General features: G+C 44.0%; 1 long non-coding RNA gene across 4 annotated transcripts in view; it reads right to left on the bottom strand.

The window, feature by feature from the left end:
- Positions 1 to 2,782: 2,782 nt before the first annotated feature.
- The window catches only part of LOC310907020, a 187,967-nt gene continuing 165,190 nt past the window's right edge, over positions 2,783 to 25,559 (bottom strand). For all 4 annotated transcript variants that reach the window (XR_014589518.1, XR_014589519.1, XR_014589520.1 and 1 more), the window contains 2 exons: positions 6,044 to 7,356; positions 2,783 to 4,823 (listed from right to left, as the gene is read on the bottom strand). This is a non-coding gene — a long non-coding RNA (uncharacterized lncRNA). The remainder of the gene's footprint in view (positions 4,824 to 6,043; positions 7,357 to 25,559) is intronic.

The following is a 25,559-nucleotide window of genomic DNA, read 5'->3' as shown; positions in this document are numbered from 1 at the left end:
ATCTTTTTTTTTTTTTTTTTTTTTTTAATTCTTGAAAACTGTGCACTGCAAGGACAAGTAGGCAGAAGTGTAGTGAGGGATGGAAGGTATTTTATGTGGATGAACACATGAAGAGGTGATTATGTATTGCTAAAAGTCTAATCCGTGGATAAACTACAGTTTGCTATTAATTCTTTGGACTTGCTTAGCTGCTACTTAACATTTCCATGACTTAACAATTATATTCTTGAGCTAAGAGTAACTTTTCAACAAAATGTGTAGGGATTAGAAACATTGATAATTATATTAATTAATATTAATGGGAGTGACAATATTTGTAGTCATATGACAAACATAAGGAAAGCAGGCTTTAATTTTATCAATTAATTCTGTCTCTAATTGCTTTCACTATTCAATTGTCAGAACGTGTACTACTTGCAACAAGGAATGTGTTAGGCAGGAAAAGCACAGACCAGAATTAAGGGGAAAGAGGGCTCTATGTTTGTATATGGTGCTGTCTGTTATCTAGAAGCATATTGAGCCTTCTCTGTGGGCTTTGGATTTTCTCTCTATTTATTGTAAGTGCCAGTCATCTGGAGTAATGGGTTCAGTCTCATTGAGCTGGGTTTGTAGGCAGAGAGGCTGGTCAGGAGCAGGGAATGCCACTGATTGAAGAGCTCTCCAAATTATCAGCTGTCCTTCTTCCCATACCTTCCCACAGGTGCAGGATGAGCTCAGGACAGCAAGGCAAGCAGGCCTTGGAAAAGAGAGCTCAGTGTGTGTATCTACAGTGACTCCTCAGATTTAATACCTTTGATGGGTTCCAAGTTGTCTCTGGAGGAAGGCAGGGAGCTGCAGTCCATTGGCCTTAATCCTTCCCTGTGCTCCCGTATCTTTATACTGCTCCACCAGCTCCCCACCACCGTAAAACCAACACAATCCACCCTCTGCTCCCTCGTGTGAGGGAATTCCCTCACCAGGCCCCTTGCTGAGCGCTGCAGCTGCCACAGAGGCTTCCTGGCACCGGAAGCAAGGCAAATCCCTCCCTGCAGATGTGCCCAGAGCCCTGAGATGCTGCTCCTGCTTGGTGTCCCCACAGGCTGGGGCTGTGCAAACCCCAGCCTGAGAGTGCCCATGTCCTGAGTCTGCTCTTAATGGAGTGAAGTTTGCCCCTGCACAGAGCCCTCACCACACAGCCATGCAAGAGGCTGATAAAACAAATGATGATGATCTCCTGGGGCAGCTGCAATAAACAGTGCTGTCAGCTAAGAATGGTGCCTTTGATAGCTCTGCAGGGGAGAGCTCAGCCTTCTCTCAGCTGCTGAACCCCAGCTCGCTGCCCTCGCAGGCTGTGCCAGCTGCTCCTGCATCGCTTCAGGAGCTGATCTTCCTCTCAGCTCATCCCTCCTGTGCTCCTCCTCAGGACTGCACCCCTGCAAGGCTGTGAGGATCTCACCAAGCCCTGTACAGGTAAGGGATGCTATCACCCAGCACGTGCTGCTTTAGTGGCCTCTGGCTTCTCCCAGATTACCTTGGAGATGTTGCTGCTGCCTGCTCAGCTGTGCAGATGTTGGTGTCTACTGGCCTGGGGAGTTCCTCACCAACACCCAGTAAATCTGAGGGACATGAGGATGAGGAAGAATACCTCCAATTCATTTGCTTCCTTTGGGCTGGAGACCCTGCCCATGCCATTCCCCTCCTTGTGGACATGCAATGCTGATCCCCAGCACATCTGCTTTATGCATATTTTTAGGATAAAATCAGAAAGCACAATTTCATCTTGTGCAAACCACATCATTGTCAAAGGCACAGGGCAGATTCCCATCTTCTGTACTGGTATAAATGTTGCTTCTTCCCTACATCCTCTTCAGGGGACCGAGTTCAGAATGAGCCCTTTTGTGTTTGTTTCCACTACTCCTGGATGGACCTTGGAGCCTTTGCTTTTCCCCATCAGGAAGCAGAGGTTTAACGTATCGAATGTACCAGAATTGCTTAATGAGTGCTCAGTGAATATTAATAAATGTTTGGATGTGACTCAGGCTACAATGGCTGAGAAGTTTCAAAGCTTTGGTTCAAGATTACAGGAGGCTGTGAGAAAATATGGTATCCAGCAGCTAGCATATAGTGTGGATATTTCACTATCCAGGGATCTCTAATTACTAATAATGTACAGGAACAGTATGATATGTCCTTACAATTGCAGAATCCTTTTCAAAGATAATCTTTAATAGTTTATTTGACAACCTGTAAAATTATAGAAAATTATTAGTCTTGGGAATTACAAAAATCCCCATAGTACAGTCAAACAATAAAATTATAATTACCTGTGGGTAATTGAAATTTAACTGTTTTTTTATTGTATATTACACATCAATAGCAACATAAGTTCAAGAGTGTCCCCTTCCCTTTTCCCTGCAGAAGTGGGGAAAATGGATAACCCTGCTGGTATCTTGTGAGCCCTTGCCACAGAACAGAGCTTGAACAATTTCGATTAAAGCAGTATGTTCGAGACTGTCATTAGACCTGCATTAAATTACATATCTGGAATGTTAAAAATAAAGAGTACTGAAGCTTATTCACAGCTGCCTGTGGTAAAGTATGTAGTCAAGATTTTTATTATCTTTGAAGTTCTTATTTTTCTCTTTTCTAAAACTTACTGTTTCATCAAACAAATACCTAGCACATTTAAGAACAGTGTGAGCACACAAGCAGAATTGCTGGAGCTGGATAAAGCATTAGCGTGTTTCCATTCTGTGCTCAGTTGTATTGTTTAGTACTAACAATGGTAATTTATCAATTATACAGGAGGGAACAAAGCCCTTCACTGTCTCACGGCTCCAGAAGTACCTGGTACAAGGCCCAAAGCTGGAGACCCTACCAGACCTCAGGAGGTACCATTTACCATGAGCATTTGCAGGGCCAGGATTTGCCTTGTCCCCTTGCAGTGACCCCATGGAGACTGCTCAGTACTCAGTTCCAAGATCCCATGGCTCTTTTCCTAAACCAGGAAAATTTGTAACCTTTTTTCTTTTTTCTTTCTGACCCAGGGACCTTGATAATAAGACATCACAGACTGTTCTTGTCTAGTCAGTGAGACCGTCCAGTCCCTCTTGTCGTGTTATTTGTGGTGGCTTTAGACTTTCACATCAATCTGAAAGACGAACCTCAAGCTTTTGCTTGGATGCTGCTCAGCCAAGACAAACCCCTAAATATGGTACGTTTGACAATTAATTGTCTTTACAGCAGATTTGTTATGCCCTGCTGAGATGCACAAAATCCTCTATAGAAGGACCAGACCGGCTACTTTCATTTGATTCTGTAAAGTGCTTTGTGATCATTCTGTGAATATAGCGGCACAAGTAAAAATATTGCTGTTTTATTAAGAGTTTCAATTAAAGTGTTTAATACACAGATTTTATCATGAGAGAGGCATCACAAAGACTGAGTACAGCATAATGGCAAGCCAGGTATTGTTATGATTATCATTACTATTATTTATATATGATCACTGAATTACTAAGTGAAAACTGGGAAATGGAGTTCCTGAGCCCCAAAGAGCTCATAGTAACAGCTGTTTTTGGAGGATGCAACAACAGCAGACCAGCTCTGCTTCATGGAACAATTAATGGTGCATACAGCCCAGTCTGGAAATTCCTGATCCTGAATGGGTTTTCCCATTTTCAATGATCAAAGAAGGTAAAATTTCAGTGGAATCCTGCCTTTTTTTATTCTGGTGCCTCTTCCTACTGCCTCTTTTCTCATCCTGTTGGTGTGAAGGGCACCCCTGCATGTTAGAACTGTGATAAACTGTCTGTTTATCCAGCAAAGCAGCTGAAAACTCCTCATCCAAGTGGTATTTGAATGCCTTTGCAAGGGAGAGATAGTCTGCCTTCCTCACTTGTCCTTCCCATCAGAGATTTTCAAGTGTCTTGGCCTCCTAAAAGCTAAAGTGGAGCTTTCTATGGAGATTTAAATGGAGTGTAAATCTTTCAAAAAGCAGAAAGCCCAAGAGGGGCTGTGTCATCAGGGCAGTGAATGGGCGGGGCTGAGGAGAGGCAGGTCTGGCCCAACCTCCTGGTCCTTACACCAAAGAGCCATGACCTCGTGCAACACACAGAGCTCTGTTTGGCCTTGGCTGTTCCCTAATCCTGACCCTTGAACAACACCTGAAGGCTACAGGAAAGTTTTTCTCCATCCTTATCTTGACCATCATTCCCTGGCAGATTCCAGCTGCTGAGCACAACATCCTTAAAAAAAGAAGCTGAGGAGTTGTTGTCCAATAGGATTTATATAGATGGGATGCTTGGAAGTTAAATCTTCCAACTACTACAGTGCACCACAGTGTAAGACAAAGAGCAGGAGATGAATTTTCCTGCCTTTGAAATTCTTGCTCATGTCACTCCCTGAGCTAATTTTTGCCATTTTGACTCTGGTGAGAAGAGCTATTCAATGTGAGCCTCTTACTCTGCACTGCAGTGCAGGGATGAAGCAAAGGATGAGCAATTGGAGCTCTGTCAGGATTACACCCAGGTCAGATTTTTCATTCTGCTAAAAGTTGCTTTTTTGACATGGGAATCAGGAAAATACATTGATGCAATGTGTTGAAAAGAACCAAAAGGTTGTTATTTGCTCCCACCAATACAGAGAGACACAACCCTCCTGTAAAGAGAAAATATTTTCCAGTGAAAATACAAGCTTTGACACTGAGTGCAACATAATGGGAGGGCTCTAGAGAGGCTTTGGGGAGCTCCTTGGAGAGAGGGGGCTTTCAGTGGGCTTTTTTGCTCCTATCTGTAGGCTGAGCTCACAAATGTTTGGGTAGAGAAGGCTGCAGGCTTCCATATCTAAAAAAAAAAAAAAAAAAAAAAAAGAAATAAAATATAAGGGATTGGCTATTTTTCTTTCTTGTGCATGAGGTTATAAGGTTAATAAAAGAGTTAATCCCAGCCTGCTCTGCAAAAGGGAACAGCTCACATTTGTGAGACTTCAAAAGGCTTCAGAGTGTCTGTGTATGGATGTTGTTATTTCCTGTCAGGGCTATCCCAAGAAGATGGGGGCTGGGAGCTGATTTTTGGGAGAAGAGTTTGGCCTTTAACTAAATCAGCTGGAATGAAAATAAAAAGCTTAGCATAAAATGATTTTAGGAGTAAATTCCAATTCTATAAAATTCTGGGGGTTTTTGTTTTGGTTTGGGTTTTTTTAGTTTGTTTTTTTTTTCCCTATGGGAATCTAAAATTAAAACTTAATACAGAGCAATGGAGGCTGACCAGAGCATTTTAACCAGATGGCCCAGAGCATCTAGTTGTGTGTTGTGTGGGTTAGTTTTTTTCTTTTGGTTGTTTTTTGGTGGTTTTTTTTTTTTTTTTTTTTTTTTTTTTTTTTGGGGGGGGGCAGTTGGGGGGGTTGGGTTTTTTTGTTTGGTTGGTGTTTTGGGGGTTTTTTTAATCATTACACGACTTTAATTTTTAAATATGTTAATGGTTTCAAAGGAAAAAAAAAGTCAATTTAGGAAACATTCAGCAAATTAAAAAAAAAAGAAAAAAATAAAGGAATTATAGTAGGGAGAAAAATCCTATCATTTTACTGAATGGTTTGGTGGAAACATAGAAGACCTGGAGGGCATTCTGCCTGACCAACGATCTTGTATTCAGAGAAGGGAAATGTGGCCCAAGCTCTCTTGCTGAGTCTTCAGTCAGCAGACAAACACATTACCAGGGGTGCTGCTGTCCTTTTTTAGAAGCACAATTTTTTGGTGCTGGCAGTTTTCAGAGATTTGCTCCACCTGCTCCATGGGATGGCAGCAGGCCAGGACAGAGCCATGGCAGAGAGAGATTTGTGACACAACGGGCTCTTCTCACTGGTGCAGTTGGTGCAGGACACACCTGAGCTCAGCTCTGGCCCTGTGGCTGTGCAGGAGGGTTGGGACTGTCCTGGTCCCTGTCCCCAGGCAGCTCTGCCTGGGATCCAGCTGATACAGCACCAGGCAGTGATTTACAAGGAGAGTTGGGTGTCCATTTGCTTCCCAGCATTGAGGGAATGATTATTGTACAGCATAGAAAATTACCTCAGGCCTTGTCAGGCTTTTCTGGAGAAATAAATTCCTGGGTTCCTTATATCTTTCCCTGGCTTGTTGTTCCCCTGCACAGCTGAAGGTCCATGCTTAGACATAGAGTAAATGTTATAGTCGATATCCCTCAGCAGAGAAATTGCACTGCAATTTCTTTTTTCTACTTTTCTTCCTCTTGCACGGGGCTCCTGTGCTACCAGCTAACCATTTCCTATAAGAAAATGGCATTGTGTTAAAGTTATATAGTGTACCATATTAAATTTTATAACAGTGCTTTGTGTTTTGAAAAGACTTTGGGGGGAAACAGCATCAATCAGGGAACCACATTTGATAGACTTGGAAGGGGCCTCCTGGGTCATTTTGTCCAAGACCTCTATGAAGCAGGAAAGCTTCTGCAAAATACCTTTCCCATAAATGTATCTAACCTTTCCTTAAAGACACTGAGTGATTGTGCCAACCTCAAGCAGCTAAACCAGTCTGATTGACCTTATGATCAGAAAGTGTCTCATAATACTGTATAGAAGGTACAATTTTCCATTCTTCCAGCCGCAGCTAAGCAAGAAAAAAGGGCAAATACACAGTAATGGCCAACAATACAGACTGTGCAAACAATTTTACTTTCACTTTACTGCCATCACCTACCATAAATCTGGATGTACCCACTGATACTTGGTTTCCCAGTGTAGTGTCTGTGATCTTTGTAGTATCCATCTCACTTTGACTTTTGGAGAACCACCATTACAGAGTGTGGAAATAAGGAAGATGGATGAGCAGTATTTTCTGATTCAGGAAGCCATTTGAAACCCAATGCTATGTAGTTAAAGTATTTGTTTCTATTGTCTATTTATTAGAATTTGTGAGGTGTTTCTTGTCAGGACCATGGGAGTAGGGGAAGCACAGGACTTTTTACGGCTCTCTCAGAGTGTCAAAAAATAATTTTTATTCTCCCCCAATAATTCTGTACATTGAAAAATAAATACCTGATAGTTTGGCTGTTTGTTGCTGCAATAGCAGCGCCTCATGTGCTGCTCTGCCTTCTTTTTCTCAGTGAGTATTAGAAGAAGTGTCATTTTGGGTAGATGTGTTATTAAATCACAGACACATTCCTTGCTGAGAGCTTCCTGAGCTGCACATAAACTGTCTTTGGCTTGGATTTTTTTTTTTTTTTTTTTTTTTTTTTTTTCCCAAGCACTGAAGGAAGGTGACAAAGCTGAAGGCCAGTTGTTCAAGCACCTCTTTTCATCAGGTGTCCCACAGTTGTACTTCTTCTGCACACAGGACTGCTGCAAAATGGGACAGGAAAACAAGGCCTAGGAGCAAAAGATACAGAAAAGATAATTAAGAAAGAATATGGTGATGTCAGTGGCTCTGCATGTCCCTGCCCACACTTTTTTGCTGTATCTCCTTCATGCCTTGTGCCTTTGTGCCCATTGAGACTGGCACTCACCTGTGGGTCTCAGATCAGTGCTCATCATTTCATCAAGGCTTTAAATAAGCCCTGAAAAATACAGATTTGAGTTTTTTTAAGGCCTTTTCTACAGAGTTAACTAAATGCCATCCTTTCCCTGAAGTGCAAAGTTGTAAAATATTTGTCTAGTATTTAGTCACATAGAAATATGTGAAATTACACTAGAAATACTCCTAGTCCAGGGGCTGCTGGGATTGTGACCATTCAACCTGATAGCATAAAACTGCAAAATACCAATGCCAAGAAAAATACAAATACTGACAGACCTTTTGTTTATATTGTCTTCAGACACTTCTTCCCATGGCATCACCAAATCAGGCTACCCTCATCACCACAGAGTTGAGAGAGCCCATCTCTCACTCTGCTCCTGTCTGAAATTCCAGCTGGAAGAGCAGCCCTTCCCTACTTGGGTGAGTTGAACCCCCACAGCATTTGCTTCCATGGGATCCTGGTATTCCAACCCATATGATGAAATCAGATCCTTTTGCTGACCTGCTCCAGCCCCTTGTATTCCCATTTTTCTTTCAGTGCCCTCCATTCCCTACATTGTAATTACTTGTTGAGGGGAAAGAGAAGCATATTTTATTCTTTTATCTTGGAAAGGACATGAAGGCAAAGAGGGTTTTTTTGTTGTTGTTTTATCATTGTTGTTGTTATTATTATTGAGAGAGGGTTTGTTTGGGGTTCTTTTTCAGTACAGACAAGTTTTAACCTGTACACATGCTCTTAGGTACTCTTGAAAATAAAAAGGACATTTGCATCATGTATGCTCTAAATAAAAAGTAATTATATATCATAGAGATTTTCTGATCCTGTTCAGTGCACAAATGCCAATATGGGGTTCTATCTTGCAATCTATTTTGATATTTACAACAGAACATGGCATATCATTTAATTTAAATTTGCAGCATGCTCAGTGTAATTAATGCTGTGCAGTGCCTAGAAAATCCTGATTTCTTAATGTTATACAATGCCTGCATGCTGAGAGATTTTTTTTTTTTTAAACTACTGTATCATTTTGGAGCATTAGTGGGGAGGCACTGCCATTAAACAGGAAAAAAAGAGCCAAGGCCACTTGGTCTTTATGAAACTTCCATGCAGCTCCCCAAAATATGATGCAAAGTATGGGTTTGTTTTTGAAGAGGGGGAGAGTCAAAGATTTAATTTTCCCTTGACACAGCATGATGCCTGAATAGCCAGACCGCTATTCCTAAATTATGTGCATTTCATTCCTAGGAGCTGTGAGCATTTTGAATGGGCTGTTGTTAAATACAGTACACAAGCATAAATACTCCAGGGAACAGCTAGCTGAAATTTTGGCATGAGCAGAAATCTGATGTAGTATCTGAGCATGTAATAATAATGCATATTGATTTGCTGGGAGTGCTAGGAGAGGGGTTTGGTATTCTGGGATGAGAACTGTTAAACTCGGGAACATCTTGTGTGATGATAATATGCTGTGGTATTTGTGTGCTGTGGGCTTGGCAGGGACAAAGAGGTTCACATGAAGCTTTAGGCTTGGAGACTGGCAGGGTTCTCAGTTTAGGAATCAAACACAAAAAACTGAGTGCATGACGAAGATATTTATATATTATATATAAAAGAAACATGATGAAATGGGACCCAAATAGGGGATGTGTTTGGCAAGAAGGGTTGGGACCAAATGCCCTTCAAGGTCAGGAGCTTTACTGCCATGGCTGCCTTGAGCTTGGCTGTGAGTTTACCTGCTTTAGGGGGCAGCTCTGTGTTTGATTGGTGCATAAAGAACAGAAAAGGAAAAAAAAAAACCCAAACAACATCCCTCTATCATTTTGCAAAGTATCAGTTTCTACTACACAGTGCTATAGAAGCACTTCTTATAGACCTGTTGATAGCAAAACAAATACTTCAAATCCTCTAAATAAATCTATTCCTATACATAATGCTTCAACTTCTCTGTTCTCACCTGACACCTGACAATTCCACCTTAAGACTAATTGGTCCTGCTTTGAACCTCTACAAGCACTGTGGGAGAAGGGTGGTCACTTTACTGACTTGAATTGATTTTTGTAGGAAGTGCATGAGGCAGACTCCGTATCTGATGTCACACCTGGGATACATCACACTCCTCATGAACATCTGCAGGCCACAAGGAGGGTTCAGGAGGATGTGGAAGATGCCTTCAAACAACCCCATCCCTCCAAGTGGGATCTCTCTGCGTGGTCACCTCAGAGAGAGGCCACAGCCGGGACCACATTCATTGGCCAGGTGGGAATTTCAGGGGGTGGTGGAAACCATCCCAAACCAAGGGCTATCTCCACAGGCAGGAGTCAAAGGGTTATCCCAATGCATGCTGATCTCTTCACACTGTGGTGTCAGGCCTCAAGAAGGGCTGTTGGGATGAGGGGTTGGACATTTCCACACCCAGGGCTGTGTTTTCCAGTGCTCTGGTTATTTGAGAGCATTAGGAGACAGGGCAGTGAAAGGATTTGTGAACCAGCTTGCTTGGGTTGTGACAAAAAAAGTGTCACTGATATTAATAGCTCTGAGCTCCAGTACAGACCTAAAAAAACCCAGGGAAACGGCAGAACAAAAGGAGACAGAAACAAGATGGCACTGAGGGTCTCCTCACCAGGGATGCTGATTAAGACGTGAGGCGGGGGCTGTCCCGCCCCTGTGTGGGTTGGCTGGGGAGCTCTCCCTCCTCCCGCTGTCTTGCCTCCCTCATCCATAATGAGGGGAAGGAATAACTTTGCAGCACACTTTGCATTGGCATTGCATGCTAACTTCATTACTGTTTGCAACAGCCTGTGCAATCCTCAGAGGAAAGGAATAATAAATAACAAAGAAAAAAAATCATAATTACCGAGCACATAGTTTTCATCTATAATCTTCATTTCAGGATTTCACTATTCCTGATGTCAATATTTTATAATGGAAGAATGAGATATGCTAAGTTTCTGTTTGATGGAAGTAAATCCAGATTTAATATTGCCGAGGAGCTGAATTTTTAATAGAGCAGAGCAGTTTGCAGCCATTGCAGCCCCCGTTTGTGGCTCCTGCCGCTCCTTTGTACCAGCTCAGCAATGTTCCCATGACCAGACAGAAAAATGGAAAGAAGCTGCTCTGGATTTGCAGTGGGGTGACAGTACTTTGTCATTTAGCTCTGTCACGATAATTGGGAGTGTCACACAATGAAGCAACATGACACACCCCCGGTAAATGAAGAATTTTCAAAGTGATGTACAGCCCCTGTCAACTGCCAAAGCTTTTGTTTGCTCACGGAGCCAGACAGCATTTCCAGGAGGAAAACCACACTGGAGAGGCACCCTTAGAAAGTTTGTTGTGAATTGATTTCCTCTGTGTTTTTGTGAAATGGAATAGAGCCTATGAACAAGAGAATACCCCCTTTTATCACACACGCCCAGCTTCCAACCTGCTGAGGACTTTCCACAAACTCTTCAGGAATTTACCTCTTTTTGTTAAATTGGGTTGGATCTCATTAATAAATGAATGGTATAATGGAAAAGAGTTTCTAAAATTATACTGTAACCTAGAATTGCAGGATTCAGCTTTCTCTCCCTGAAGAAAAAAATTCTGAAGCATTAAACTTACTTTATCAAGCATTGCACCTGACATGCTCTCATAAATTTTACATACATTTTAACTTATTTTAATATTATGCAGGCTTGGTTTAAAATATTCCCATGAAGTACCTAAAATGAAGCTGCTCAGCCATAAATTAGAGCTAAAAAAATACTTGTCTGTTCCCCCCCAAATCAATATTTCTTTACTTAAAATCATGTGTTGTATGTAAGTTAAATTTTCCCTTGCTGAGATACTTTGTATATCTTAATAGGAACTACCACAGGCCCAGGGAGCTGTATTTCTCTAGGGTTACATTTACTTTTTTTTTTTTGCTTTTTTAGAGGTGTCTTGCCTAAAAGCAGCCAGCAGTAACCCTTTGCAGGCCACAGTACCATTAGGACCAGGGCCCACAGTTACACATGAGGCCATAAATTAATCTGTGTGTATATCTGTATATATGTGTGTGTGTGTGTGTGTATAGATATAAATACACATTTATATCACAGAATGGTTTGGGTTGGAAAGGACATTAAAGCTCATCTCAAACTTCCACCCCCTGCCATTTGCAGGAACACCTTCCAGTGTCCCAGGTTGCTCCAAGACCCATCCAGCCTAGCCTTGGACACTTCCAAGGATGGGACAACCACAGCTTTTCTGGGCAACCTGTTCCAGGACCTTCTCACCCTCAGAGAAGATTTTTTCTCCCTAACAGCCAATTTATACTTCCCCTCCATTTGAAGCCATTCCCCCTTGTCCTGTCACTCCAGGCCCTTGGAAATAGTCTCTCTCCATATTCCATCGCAGGCTCCCTTCAGGAACTGGAAGGCCACAATTAGGTGACTCCAAAGCCTTCTCTTTTCCAGGCTGAACAATCCCAATTCTCTCAGCCTTTCCTCACAGGAGAGGTGCTCCAGCCCTCTAATCATCTTGCTGGCCCTGACATGTGTATATATATATAATTTTTTCTCCAGGAGCAGCCCCACTGGTTGGATGGGACCAACGGAAGCTTTCCTGGTGTGACAGCCCAAGGCTGCCCCCTCCTCCTGCCAACTTCCCCGAGCAGCAGGTACATCCCTGACAGCTCCTCACAAAGCTCCATTTGTGCCCCCATTTCTGAGGCTGTTTCAAAGCCCAGGCTAAATTACACAAACATTTGGCTATAGACATAACAGGGCTGTTCTGCAGCGCTGTCAGCTCGTTGCCTCCCAGCCCCAGCACAGCCTGCATGTGTCTGTCAGGCCATACTTGGGCAGCGCCGCCGCGTGCGCCGTGTCCCAGACACTTGGAGTGATTATGTCTGGATGCTCCTTATCTGATGGAAAAGCCGGCAGTGCTGCACATCTGTGATCCAAGGCTCTGCTGCTGCACTGCCACGCCAGTATTTATTTTGCTTCTGCAAGTTAGTTTTCCTTGAGAAGCAGCAGGGGCCTTCTTCAATGAACTGAAAAATGTGTATTGTATGAAGGTCTGCGGAGGGTTTACACCGTCGTTCAGTGGGCAAATGTGAACGCAGGGGGATGACATTTCATTTAAACATTTGGATTACATCTTTACATGCCAAAAATATTAATGTCTTGACTTTAGCAAACTGAATTCAGCACTTTTTTTCTTTTTCCCTTTAAATGAAGTAATTATAGCCAAAACACTCTGTGGGTATTTGTTCTTCCTTCTCAAAGGTGGAGTTTCACATGAACATTTGGTTTCGAGGCTGGAATTGTCAGTAGCTGCTCACTTGACACTTTCCCATTAGTTTGTGTTGGAAACCACCAGGAGTTTCTTTCCTTGTGTTTATTGTGTTACCCTCAGCCCTTTGATTGGGACATCTTGGATAACAGCAAAGTCTAGCTCAGCGCCTGTTTGCTATTTAAAAAGAAGTGAGGAATATGGTTTCTATCAAAGGACCTACAAAGACAGTTAATGTAACTGAGAAGCAGAAGGGCATTTATGGACGTGCATCTGAATGTCCTCTTCACATGTAATTGCATCAGGAATTCTACATTAACATGCAAGTGCCGTCCAAAGGGAGAAAAAAAAGCGCTTATTTTTAGGTAGAAGCCCTCAGTGGGCAGTAAATTACCCATAATCTCCCCCAAACTAGCAATTAGCCCTGTTTGCTGACTACCTGAATTGTTTCACAGTAGTTCAGCACAGTCTTACCAGTTATCACCATACTTATAATCAGAGATTCCGTGAATGATTCCCGCAGCTTCACATACTGCCTGCCTAAGGTCAGCCGTAATAACAAATACATTTCATTTGCTTCTTTTGGCCCTTTGGAGCTGTTTTCTCAGGCTGCGATGTGTGAGGAGAGCTGCTGCTCAAATGGCAAGAATGTGAACAGAGAAAGCAATTCAGAGGGGTAGGTGTGCTTTGGTATTAGTTAATATTCATCTGCTTGTGGTATTTGTTATTTATTCCTTTATTAGCAGCCAGTCCAGCTCAGAGGGAGTGAACTTGCTCTCCACTGCTGGGGTTTGCTCTTCAGAAGTTCTGACACTGAAAGACATTTTCCAACACAAGCCTGCAACTGATGAGTGGAAAACTGGAAAGTATGGAAACAAAAAGCTATGGATTTTTTTTCCTTAAGGCAGCTGATCAGTTTTCATATCCCCAAATACCCATGCTTTGCCAAAATAGTAACTGAGCTTGGAAAACAGTAGCTATGTTGCTAGCTTTAGCAGCAGAAACAATCATGGGGCCTACACATGCACACAAGTACAAGCACACACATCCTAGGAGCAGCATTCTAGGTTTAAAGAAAGAAAACCCAAGGGAAATGGAGCTGATAAAGTATTTGAAACAAAAAACAGGAATGTTTGGACCCTGAGCATTAAAGGTATACTTTTAAGTACGGTGCACACCTTTGTGAGTGATGCTTTAATTTGTGTATTATTACTCAGGCAAAATCCAACTAAATCAACATAGTGGCACCATTTAAAGTCCATTTTCAGTGCTGGTTCTGCGTCACATTACAGAGACACAGAGCTGAATTCTTGCCTCTAATCTGATGGACTAGATTTGAGGAATGAAGGAGATGGAACTGGAATTCATGCTGAAGAGGAACAACTAAAGAGTGGTTCTTCTTTACAAATGCACTCTAGGAAGCAGCAAATGCAAAGATTGCCTTTGCCTGGCTCTATTTAAAATGTTTCAGTGTCTTGTTTCCCAATCAGGAACATCAGCTCTGTGAGCAGACAAACTGCCTACAAAGGTACTACTGCCAACTTCAGACCAGTTCTTCAAAAGAAGAACTTGCTTTCCAGAAACAAACAAACAAACAAACAAACAAAAAACAAAAAAACCCCAAAAACCCAAAAAAAACAAAAACAAAAAACAAACAAAAAAAAAAACCACCACCACCAACAAAACCCACCCAAAAAAACCACCCCCAAACAAAACCTTAGGATTTAATACTTTCCCACTCAGGCCTTGACTAAGGAAAGTACAAATAAACTGACCCTGAATTAAGTCATCCACGTTGTGAGCACATACCTGGCCAAGGCAGGCAAAAGTGGATTGAGGACCTAACAAAGTTTGCCTTGTTTTCTGAGTTGAAAGCTCAGCTGTTCCCTGGCAGAACAGGCATGTCAGGCCTGCAATAACCACTTGCTACCTTGCTTCAGTCAGCATTAAACCCAGCACAATATTAACATTTTGGGGAAAATCCAGCTGCAAAGGGCTTTCTAGGGAGGGAAAAAAAAGGAAAGGGAGGTGACTGAATATCCTGTGTTTGTTTACCTATCGATTTCACAGTAATTTTAAGGAACTTGGAATTTCTCCCCTCACCTGAAAATGTTTTATTTCCAACGTTTTCTCTTAAAATGCAGAGCTGAATTCCTGTCCAGAAAGAAGTGGCAAAGAACAGCTGTGCTTCACCTGAAGGTAAATAAATCACCTGGTTTGGCAGAAGCTGGTCTTTCTGTTTGGTTTTACTTTGCAGGAGCTTTTTGTGGGCACATCTTCCCATGCCCAGTGCAGTGAGTGGCACTCCTGGGACAGAGCCATTGCTCCTGTATGGTCAGAGCATCCCCAAACTGGGATTCAGAGCATCCCCAAACTTGGATGTGGGGCAGTTGTGTTTGTGCCTCAGGGGGGTGAGGTTGGCACACAAGAGCTGAACTTTAAAATTTGCTTTAAAAATGTATAATTTGCTCTGATCTTTTTTTCTTCTTTTTCTTTTCTGAAGCACTGGTAAAGTTTGAAGATGATCAATCCCTAATGCACACCCCATGTGCTTTGAAATGCATCTCCACTAAGTGAGTATACCATTTACAGATGGTTCACCCTGGAAGCTCACTGGGCACGTTTTGGAGATTTTTAGCACCTCCAAAGTATTTCTGGAAAGAAAGCAAATGATCCAGGGTCTGGATCTGGGCACTGGGCTCTTAAATTACCAAAATATTTATTGCTTAATCTGAAAAACTCTTTACCAAAAAAGTGGGCTATGGCGAGGGCATTTGGCACTGGATTAATTTCTGATGAAGTTTTAGGAGCAGGCTGTAGGTTTGTGCTCAGTGATGCTTCAATGTAATGCCCTGGCCAGTTCCATCCTGGCCCGCAGCTGCTGGGATCAGGCTCTGCCAAATTCCTGTCACCTTGGGCTTCATTAGCATGTAAAAACAGAGCCCTCTTGGCTTTGTGTCTCACTGAAAAACAAACTACCCAGCCCTCCCTTTGGCCAGGGGAGTGGGGCTGCCTCATGCACTCGACTTTAAAAGGACTAGGACGGCAGTTCTGTACGTTCATTTTTTTTTTTTTTGTTTTCTTTTACTACAGCTCTTAAAAGTTACCAGAGTGAAAGTTCCTGTTTACAGTGGTGGGGAGCAGCTCAGGTAACTGCTCATAAAGGGCCCATGAGCAGTGGCAGATGAGGGACTCAGCAGAGTGAGTAAATATTTTATAGTTAGGCTCTTAACTAAGGATTCTGCATCTTGGAAGAATAAAGTCTTGCACTACCATATGAAATATTTCCTGCGCATTTCAGGGGGCCAGGGGTCGCATTTACTACCTCCAGCCATTGTAACAGTGAGTGAACCAGAACACTTAAAATACTTGCAGAGAGAAGTTCTGAACAAATGACACAACTAACTTAAATGGAGCACAGTACCTCTTGTCTGCTTCACAAATACCATGTCTCAGAGGCAGGAAAAGTTATCCTCCCTCCCCAAAAGACTTTGGGACTAATTATGTCTAATGGTAAAAAAATTAAAAATCACAGTCTGTTCATGGACAACGTGAATGGAAAGGGATGTGAAATTTGTGAAGGTTCTAATTCATTAGAAATTACTCCTCTTTTTGGTTGGCAACAGTCATTGAACAGCATCACTTGATAAGGCTAAAAGTGCCTTGAATATTTTTCAAGCCACACACAATGATTATCGGATTAACAAAGAAACAATTTATTAATAAAACGATCACAATCACCGATAAAAAGAAAACCACAAAAGGATTCACAGCGCAGCGCCGGGTGGAAGAGAAGACTGTACTCTAAAGCATGGTTTTCCCAAATCCACACAGAGCCGGTCGCAGCTCGGGGTTTTATAGGGGTTTTCATGTCCCGAGGCGGAACAGGTGCCCAGGATAGTCCAAATAGTCCAAATAATTTTCGGATGGGCTTCCCGGGGAAGATCTTTTCACATGCGGATGGAGCTCGGCCCATGTTTATTCCAATGTGTACTCCTCGGTGGAGAATTCTCTTTTTCGTTCGGAGAGGAATTTCACTGTCTGGGTGCGATGTCGAGTCTTATCTGGGTTGGCTAGTGTCTTTGTTTCTCGTAATGGTCCTTGTCCTGTTCTCTTTGTCTCAGGACTGAGGATGGTGGAAACTTGGCGGGGGAATAGTTTCTACAGACCATACCTTTTTCATATTTTATATTAACACCAATCTAACATATTTTGCTATATTCTTTTATCACGAATTTTTACCCAATGTCACATTTATCACAATTATTACATGTAATTTTTAAATTTCTGGTTCACGCATCAATGAAAATCCATGTTAATCCATGTTAAACTCCAAGTACAGTGGAGTAACACTAGGAGCAGAGTGGCTTCAGCCAGGATCTGAGACACTGCATTTAAAATTGAGGCTCTCTGATGGATTTTGAGACTCACCCCAGTTTTATTTACTCCAAGCAGCTTCCCCCTCTGGAGAGCATGAGGAGGATTTAATCTCCTTTGGAATTCTGGGCTAAACTCTCCTTGTACAAAACTTGTTCAGGGTCAAGTTTTAGGCAATATTTTGTGCTGCAATAACCACATCATGACAGACAACCTTTTCATCAGATAAGAAAAAAAAAATCCTCTTCTCCAGGTCAGTGCAAGAAAGAAACATGACAGAGCTATAAATACAGAGCCCAGAGGTGTGAAAGCTCCTGCATTAAAGGCAGCCATTGGCCATGTTTAATTTTTTTCCCAAACATTTAAGGTGTTAAGACAGAGAAGCAAATCCATACTTGGGGGAATGGCAGAAGTGAAAGCAGCTTCTCACTGGTAATAATCCTCGTAATTTCTGTCCACTTTTTCAACAATTATTTGGGAACTCTGGGAAAAGCTTGTGTGACCACATTTCCTTTTCCCAGGATGGACCAAGGAAGATTTTCAGGTGACAGTTGGAACATTTGAATCCATGGTAGTAAAAGGAAAGCCCTGGTCACCAAGCAACTGAAGTCAGACATGTAAACTATAGAGCTGATTTCCAGAGGTGGACAAATACCCCACAGTGCCCAGCAAAGTCCCAGAGAGATGAGTGGTAAAAGAAGAAAAGAATTAACCCCCACATGGTGGTCTCAGGAGTGTAAGGTAGATTTTATCAGCAGTGATATTTTATAAACCCTGTCTCCAGTGGCCAGGCCTTGCTGTGAGGGTGGTGAGGTCTATCTGTACATGATGGTTGGGTGAAAAAATTGTAAATGGCTGTCAGAAATTGCTGTCTGCATTTTTAGAAAAGAATCTGTACCCACACTCTTGGAAGTGACAAGGATTTGCCAAAGGGTTACCATTGGTTAAAAAGAGTTTCCAAAACTCTGTCTTTAAAGCTGGGCAGAGATTTTTTTTTTTTTAAAACTCAGAGATTTTCACAGGATGGGGCTGAATGTGAGTGGCAAGAATCTGGAGGCTCATCCAGCACTGGCCTGGATGAAGTCATGCCCAGGTCAGTGCAACTCAAGGATGGTTCTGATAAGGTAAGAAAGGAATGGATATGAAATAAGAAATCCTAATCTGAGGAGTTTTGCTTACTCCCCTTGTCAGAAAACAACACTGAGAATATGCAGCACAAAATTTTATCCAAAAGGAGTATTAAAAGATACTTTTCTCCTAAACAAAATGAACTCATTAAAATTACCTCAGTGGTTCTATTTTTCAACCCAAGAAACAAAATTCCTTAGATGTTTTTTCCCCCCTGAGTTGTGCCTTTTTTTGGGGTTGGAACTGGATGATTGTCAAGGTTCCCATCCAGCCCAAACCATTCTATGGTTGTATGAAAACAAGTTTTCAGCTTGGTGGTTCCCCAAGACTTTCACTCTGAGAGCTCTGGAGGTGCCAGGGATCTTCCTGAGCACTGAGCAGTTTAAGAAACACTGCATAATGGTCACTCACCAAAAATCCTACCCTTAATGAACTTCCGGGTTGGCCTTTTCCAGTGAAAAAATGGCACCACCCCAAATTTAAGGTGATAGCACTACAGCAAAGCTTGAGTTACCAGCCCAAGTGGTAGATTTAGAGTATTATGAAAATATATGCATTTTGAAGTGCTGTGAATTACACCAAATAATCCTGACTATGTCTTTTGCTCTACCAATGAATCAAAGCAGAGCTTTCCACATTATCTGCAATCACCATAGAAAAAAATGGGTCTCGGTGTAAATGGTTTCTCTATAAATAGTGCATCTCCAGCACATTCTGTAGGTAAGTAGTGTCTGATTGCATAATAATAACAATAATAAAGAGAGCTCTGTCCAGCCTGCACATGGGCCAATTAAAGGATCAAGTGCACCAGGCTGCAGCACTCTTGGCATGGGAGGAGTTTCCAGGGAAGTGCCTGGATCACCAGTGCCCTCACCTCCATCCTGCACCTCCCACCACAGCAAACTGTGGCATTCAGAGAGCTTTGTCCCTGAATCACTGCATGGAAGCAGGGGGACTGCACAGTATCATCCACTATTTTAGAAAAATATTGGAAGTTGTGACTGTAGCAGAGGCAAACAAAATTCACCAGTTTGGGTAAAGCTCCAATGCCCATTTCAAGCTGTGCCTTAGGGCTGTGCTGGGCAGGAATTCTCCAGCTGGAGGGACCAGACCCAAACCTTGCTGTGTGCTGCTATGCCTGAGAATTCATGGAAAGCTGGAGGAATGTGCTTTATGGGGTGGCTGGATCATATGTTTACGGCCTGAAAGAGGAGATCTCAACACAAACCACTTTGTTGGTCTCTAGTGGTGAGAGGCTGGATATGGACATCATATAATTCATGCTGGGGCATAGGTATTGTGATAAATTTGGGGTAAAAATTCGTGTATGAAATAATAATTATTTCGTATGAAATAATAATCCGATGTATAATAAGAACAATGTTAATAAAATGTAAAATCCAGTAGGAAGCAAACTGTTCCCCCCCTCAGCCTGCCAGCTTCAGTTGCGAAACAGGACAAGAATCATCAGACTAGACAAAGACTCTAGCCAGCCTCGATAAGAATCACTTCCTCGCCAATGCAAGGAGAAATTCCTTCTTGACGACGATGCAGATTTCATCAACGCCCTGGCACGACATGCAAACTGAAATCAACATAAGAAAGAACCTTCCCGGAATGGAACAACGGGACTTGACAAGATCCGGGAAGGCCATCGAAAAGAAATTCGGACTATTCAGCCCACCCTACCCCTGGACTGCCTAAGGGCAGAAAAATCCTATAAAACGGTGGACTGAGAACTGCACAGCGTGGATTTGGGCATCTTGTACCCTGGTGTGCGGACCCCTATCCACCCGGCGCAGCGCTGATATTTTCCTATTTTGTGGCTTTCTCATTTTGCTGGTGTTCGATATTGTGTTATTAATAAATTGTCTTTTATTAATCCGATATTTGCCATTGCATTTATAACAGATTTGGTGCCGTGACTCAGATTCGGAGGAGGCTGCGGGGACCCGCGACCCAGGAGGGTACCCCTGCCGATTACGGCGGCCTAGTGAGTGGGGAGACCCCGCGGCTCCACCCGAAGACCCGAACCAAATTTAGAATGAGAAAACCACAAAAAGGACAGGGGAGAGGACGGATCCGGGGGCAAAGAGAGCTCAGGAAGGCAAAGGGCCTTTGAAAAAGCTGCCGCTGACAATTGCTCGTAAAACGTCTAAGTGCACGAAGACATCCACGCAGGAAAAGGAGCTGTAAGTACTGCTGGTTGAGCGGGTGATCAGGCGAGTGTGTGAGACGTGATCTGATCACGAAGTGAGTGTGGACTTCAAGGTCGCATTTCCGTTTTTCCCGCGAGGGGAACGGTCGGCCGCGAAGGAAGCGATTTCGTGTGAAAACTCTCTCATATCGCTCGTCAAAACTGGGACTAGGAAAGTCACAGGGACCGATCATGGAGTGGGCAAAAAGGGGAAGGGTACGTCCTGTAGAGCTCGGGAATTGGTAAACCCCTTTTGCCAGCGGACCAAGGTAAGGGTCCAAAGAGAATCCGAAAAGGATTGAGAACCCATCAGGGACCCCCGGCACAGCTCGCTAGAGGGGTGAGTGATCGGAAAAAGCCCCCATCCCCTGAGAAAGAACCAGAGACACAACGCACAGGCAGTAAAGTCAACTTGCAGGGAATTTTGAAGGCTTGGTAAGGAAATTCGTGGAACATGGGACAGAGAAAGAGTAAGCCCCAGAAAAAGACCTCAGAAAAACTCCCCTCCGGTAAGGGAAAGGGAACCATGAAAATCCCTCGAAACAGTCCCTTGGGGTGGATGTTGGAACATTGGGGAGATTGCCCTCAGAGAAAAGGGAAGTCCAAGGAAAAAATGATATACTATTGCATGGATGTGTGGGGTGGTGAAGAATTGAGGAACCACCTTATGTGGCCAGTGATGGGATCATTTGAAAGTTGGACATGTAGTGAGTTGAATCGCTATGTGGAAAACAAGAGCCCCTCAGACCCTGAGGAGAGGGAATACGCCCGGCTTTGGCTAAACACCCGAGTGGGTTTGTTCCCGATGAAACAGAAAGGGCGGCCCGGAACTGGGACCGAGCCCTGGGAGCCCCTGGATCACCTCCCACCTCCTTACAATGGGCTGAATTCCCCACCCTCTCCAGAGCAAGTGGTGCCCACGGCTCCTTTGGACCCTCAAAACCAGCTTTTGGGGGCACAGGCATCCCAAGTAGGGAACCAGGTCTCCCATCCATTGTCCCCACTGGCAGTTCCCTTGCTGCCACCCCCTCTCTTACCTCTTCCGTCCAGCCTGGGTCCATTGGCAGCACCCCCGTCGATAGATGCCATGACCGCGGGAGCCCCCTCTGAGATCCCGTCTGCGCAAGCATGGGAGCACTCTCGTTCACTCTTTCCGCCGCAACCAGGGTTGGTCCGAGCGGAGGAGAGACTCCCCTCTGCCGCACAGGCGGCAGTTCCACCCCCGCAGTCCGGGAAAGGGAGACAGCCCACAGCTACCAGTTCTCCCCCTGCTAGCAGAACCCGCATGAAAGCAAGGATGATGGGTGATGAATGGGGAGAGAGTGAGAATGAGGGACACAGTTTACTTCCACTGAGGGAGTTACCAACGGCCCCTGGGGTCATCGGGTTTGTGAATGTACCTCTCAACACAGGGGATGTAAGAGCGTTCAAAAAGAAAATGGGACGATTGTTGGATGATCCTTTTGGTGTGGCAGATAGGTTGGATGAGTTCTTAGGGAGCAGCATCTATACCTATGAGGATCTGATGGCAATCCTGAGGTCTCTGTTCAACAATGAGGAAAGAGAGATGATAAAACAGGCGGGTATCAGAGACTGGGACAGGAGAAACCCACAAGGGACACCCGGGGATCAAAAGTGGCCCAGCTCTAGCCCGAGTTGGAACGCTCAGACAGAGGACGGAAGAAGGAGCATGATAGACCTGAGAAATATCGTAATCCAGGGCATTTGGGAAGCCGTCCCAAGGGGTCAGAATATCAGTAAAGCCTTCAATGAATGTCAAGGGAAAGAGGAGTCCCCCACCGAATGGATTGAGCGATTGAGGCGAAGTCTGCAGATATATTCTGGGACGGACCCTAATTCCCCTGTGGGGGAAGTGCTGCTCAAAACACAGTTTGTAGCAAAATATTGGGAGGACATTCGGAGAAAGTTGGAAAAGATAGATGGCTGGCAGGATAAGAGCTTGCAAGAATTGCTGAGGGAAGCCCAGAAAGTGTACATGAGGAGGGAGGACGAAAAACAGAAAGTTCAGGCTAAGGTCTTGGTAGCAGCTGTGAAGGAGGTCCAGAGACAGGAGCAAGCTTCAGGTAAGTATAAAACCTTACCCCGAAAGCCTCAAGGCCCCCGCAAGGTGGCCCCAGACACGAGAAGGGAACTGCCTGAGTGCTACTATTGCAAGAAGGCAGGACACCTTCGGAGGGATTGCAAGAAAAGGATGAAAGATGAAAAGATTTTTCAGGAGGATTAGGGGTGTCAGGGGCTCTTCACCTTGGGGACCAGGACATCTAACGAGCCCCTGGTAAAATTGAAAGTAGGTCCCCAGCGTCAAGAGATTGTTTTTCTGGTGGATACCGGGGCAGAAAGGAGTACTTTACAGCATTTACCAAAGGGGTGCATGGCCAGTGAGGAGAGAGTTATGGTGGTGGGTGCAAAAGGGGATCCTTTTAGAGTGCCAGTGATAGAGATGTGGAAATTGAATCAGAAAACAAAGTCTGCTTGGGAAATTTGTTGTTGGTGGAGGAAGCCAATTACAACTTGCTAGGGAGAGATATGATTATCCCTTTTGGAATTAGCATAGTTGTAAAAAGTTCCGATCTAGTGGTGAAAATGTTTAAGCTCACCGAGAAGGACAAGGCAGACATCAATCCGGAGGTATGGCACTCTAAAGGAGAGGTGGGGAAGCTAGAAATAGACCCCATTCACATCATAATCGAGAACCCCAAGGACCCTATACGGGTCAAACAGTATCCCATTCCCCTGGAAGGGAGAAAGGGATTGAAACGGGTAATCGACACCCCTATACTGGCTGTGAAAAAGGCAGATGGAAGTTATTGGCTAGTTCAGGATTTGAGGGCAGTGAACGCTCGAACCAGGACTAGATTTCTGGTAGTGGCCAATCCGTATACTTTATTGAATCAGCCTATGCCCGAGGATGTGTGGTATAGTGTGATTGACCTGAAGGATGCATTTTGGACTTGCCCCTTGGATGAGAAAAGCAGAGATTACTTTGCTTTTCAGTGGGAGGACCCCGATACCAACAGAACAGCAGTTGAGATGGACAGTGCTTCCCCAAGGATTTGTGGAATCCCCTAATCTGTTCGGGCAGGCTCTGGAGCACCTCTTGACTCAATTTACCCCGAAGGAAGGGACAAAACTGTTGCAGTATGTGGATGATCTGCTAATAGCTGGATCTTCTGAGGAAAGTGTGAGGGAATGTACTGTGGCGTTGCTGAATTTCATTGGAGCTAAGGGTCTGAAAGTTTCAAAATCCAAACTGCAGTTCACAGAGCCCAAAGTGAAATATTTGGGTCATTGGCTATCCCAAGGGAAAAAGAAATTAGACCCTGAGAGGGTCGCGGGAATCATAGCATTGCCCGCTCCAAAAACTAAAAGGCAAATACGCCAAGTGTTAGGGCTCCTGGGATACTGCAGGCAATGGATTGAAGGTTTCAGTGAAAAGGTGAAATTTCTTTATGAAAGGTTGAACACCGACAGAATGAAATGGACTGAGCAGGATGAATTGGATTTTCAAAAATTAAAAGAGGTCCTCATGACAGCTCCAGTACTGACCCTTCCAGATGTGAATAAGGAGTTCCAATTGTTTGTAGATGTCAGTGAGCAAACTGCACAGGGAGTCCTGACTCAGGAATGGGCCGGCAAAAGAAAACCCATAGGATTTTTATCTAAAATCCTAGATCCTGTGAGTCGGGGATGGCCTACGTGCTTGCAGGCCATAGTCGCGGTGGCGCTCCTGGTAGAGGAGGCGAGGAAAATCACCTTCGGGGCCTCTCTGATAGTTTACACCCCTCACGATGTGAGAAACATTCTACAACAAAAGGCAGAAAAGTGGTTGACCGACTCTAGGCTTCTGAAATATGGAGCCATTCTGATCAGCTCCCCGGGATTGGAGTTAAAAACCACCTCGGCATGGAACCCTGCACAGTTCATGTTTGGAGATCCCTCCGAGGAACTGTTGCATGACTGTGCTGAGATCGTGGAACTCCAGACAAAAGTAAGATCCGATTTGGAGGACCAGGAATTGGAGGGGGGAGAAAAATGGTTTGTGGATGGGTCGGCGAGAGTAGTGGAAGGGAAAAGAAAATCGGGGTACGCAGTGGTGGATGGCAGAACGGAAGAAGTGGTGGAATCGGGCCCCCTGAGACCCGAATGGTCGGCCCAGGCTTGTGAGCTTTATGCTCTCCTAAGGGCTCTCAAAAGGTTGAAGGGAAAAAGGGGGACCGTATTCACTGATTCTCAGTATGCGTTTGGGGTGGTTCAAACTTTTGGAAAAATTTGGGAAGAGAGAGGTTTGATAAATACGAAGGGGAAAGGTTTGGTCCATGGGGAAATGATTCGGCAAATCTTGGAGGCAATCAGGGAACCCAAAGAGATTGCGGTGGTGCATGTGAAAGGGCATCAGACCGGACTGCAATTTCAAACCCGCGGTAATAACCTGGCTGATCAGGAGGCAAAAAGGGCAGCGTTGCTCACAGTGAGCGTCCCCGAGGTGATTGGGGAGGAGGACTCCGAAATCCAAATATGTCCCTCAGAAAAGGACATTGAAGGATTCAAAGAGATGGGAGGGGCATTGGAGATGGGAAAGTGGAAATTGCCGGACGGGAGGGAATTAGTCCCGAAAAGTGCAGCCAGAGGGATCCTGAGACGTCTGCATGAACAGACTCACTGGGGAACACAGGCATTGGCTGACCAGTTTCTGAAGTTCTTTGGGTGCAAGGGAATCTTTGAATTGGCAAAACAGGAGGTACAAGGGTGTGTGATTTGCCAGAAGTTGAACTGGTCCAGATCCAGACAAACGGCTTGGGGAGGTCGTCCTCTCTCATACAGGCTGTTTGAAAGGATCCAGGTGGATTTCACTGATTTACCAAAGGTCGGAAGATATAGGTAGTTATTGGTGATAGTGGATAAATTGACACATTGGGTAGAGGCGTACCCAAGGGCAAAAGCCACGGCTCAAACAGTTTCCAAAGTATTATTAGAAGAAATAGTCCCCAGGTATGGAATCGTGGATTGCATAGATTCAGACCAAGGGACTCATTTCACCTCAAAAATCATAAAACAATTAACCGAGGCTTTGG

Source organism: Zosterops lateralis (assembly GCF_965231275.1).
Source record: "Zosterops lateralis genome assembly, chromosome: 3".
Lineage (NCBI taxonomy): Eukaryota > Metazoa > Chordata > Aves > Passeriformes > Zosteropidae > Zosterops > Zosterops lateralis.
The sequence above is the reverse complement of the archived record's forward strand: the minus strand, read 5'-3'. Positions and strand labels throughout refer to the sequence as shown.